Below are 1,873 nucleotides of genomic sequence, written 5' to 3' on the forward strand. Positions count from 1 at the left end.
CCGGGCCGGGCCGGGCCCCGCCGGCGGCGCGTCCTGCGGGCGCGGCGGAGCCGTTCAGCACCGCGGAGAGCGCCGGGGCCGGTGCTGCCGGTACCGCCGGTGCCGCCCGGTGCCGCCCGGTGCCGCCCGGTGCCGCCCGGTGCGGCGCAGCTCGGCGGGGCTCCGCTCCGCCCGGCAGCGCCCGGCTCGCCTCGGCTCGGTTCGGTACGGTACGGTACGGCTGGGCTCGACCGGGAGGCGGCCCCGCCGAGCCCCGGCTCCGCCCGCTGCAGCGCCGGGCAGCCCCGCTCCGGGCCCTCCCCCGGCCCCGGGGGCGGCGGGACGGGGGCGGCTCGGGCCCCCCGCCCAGCACGGCCCCGGTGTCTGCCTCAGTTTCCCCGTGCCGCCCCTCCCGCCCCCGCCGGCTCAGCTCTCCCGGGGGCTGCTCGGGCCACCGGGGGTCCCGTTGCCAGCCGAGAGCAGTCCTGGGGCACAGCAGCGAGGACATGTCACCGCCGGGGTGTCACACAGCCCCTGCGAGCCACCAGGCGCTACATTCCGTGGGAAGAGGACAAGACGAGCCTCTGGAATTAGCCGTGCCTCCAGGTTAATTAACTGGCACCCTCTGATTGATGCTCGCTGGTGATGGGAACAGAATCCAAGTCCCCAGCTCAGCTCCCAGATCCTGCGACACTGGAGGGGGGACCCTGCTGTGACCCCCCCCCTGCTGCTCCCCACCAGCAGTGAGGTGTCCTGGCCCTGTGAGGGGCTGGACATGGCGTGGGTGGCACTGGGCACGGGTGGCGGATTCCAGCACCCACGGACAGGTCTGACTGGGAGCAGCCGGCCATGCTGGGGGTGGGACGTGGTGGGGTCAGGGCTGTGTGTCCCTCTCTGTCTGTCTGTCCCAGGTATTGATCTGCCACCTGCCTGGGTGTGGTGGGGACTCCCAGGAGCATCAGTGGGGTCCTCGCATTTATGCCAAGCCTGGTCCCTACGGTTTGGTTTATGGACCGATGGGTTCTCTCTGCTCATCCATCCAGCTGGATGAAGAGGGGAGTGAACGAGGTGTGAGGGGCTTGGTGCTGGCACCCTCCCTCCGGCCGTGACCCTCTGGCCGTGCACAGGCACCGGGGTGCTTGGGGGGCACAGTGAGAGAACCCCCCAGCAGAGGCGTCTCCTCGTGCAGAGGAGATCCCAATGTCCCCAAAGATCCTTCCTGGACAAGCGACAGGCACCCAAGGGAGAACCAAAAAGCCTCAGGGACAGCCCTTGTCCTGCCAATCCTGTGCTGTTCCACCCCTCTTTCCCGAGCCTGGGAATGGCAATTCCCAGCACAGTGTCCGTGTCCGTGTCCGTGTCCGTGTCCGTGTCCGTGTCCGTGTCCGTGTCCGTGCTGCTGCTCCGTTGCGGTGCCGGCTGCATCCCAGGGAAATGCCTGTGGTGCCTCCCTTTCATCTCCTGCCTGGCAGCAGATTAAAATTTCATCCGTTCAGTGCTGGAGAAGGTGCAGGGGAGGAGCGGGAGCCCCAGGATGGAGAGGGGGGGTGTTCGGCCTGCACTGAGCTTGGGGGACCCCCCCAGATCCGGTCCTGGAAGGAGCAGGATTTGGGCACAGCCCTGCAGGGGTGGCTGGGCTCACTGGAGCAGGATTTGGGCACAGCCCTGCAGGGATGGCTGGGCTCACTGGAGCAGGATTTGGGCACAGCCCTGCAGGGATGGCTGGGCTCACTGGAGCAGGATTTGGGCACAGCCCTGCAGGGATGGCTGGGCTCACTGGAGCAGGATTTGGGCACAGTCCTGCAGGGATGGCTGGGCTGGATGGAGCAGGATTTGGGCACAGCCCTGCAGGGATGGCTGGGCTGGAAGGAGCAGGATTTGGGCACAGCCCTGC

Source organism: Corvus hawaiiensis, chromosome 23 (genome assembly GCF_020740725.1).
Source record: "Corvus hawaiiensis isolate bCorHaw1 chromosome 23, bCorHaw1.pri.cur, whole genome shotgun sequence".
Lineage (NCBI taxonomy): Eukaryota > Metazoa > Chordata > Aves > Passeriformes > Corvidae > Corvus > Corvus hawaiiensis.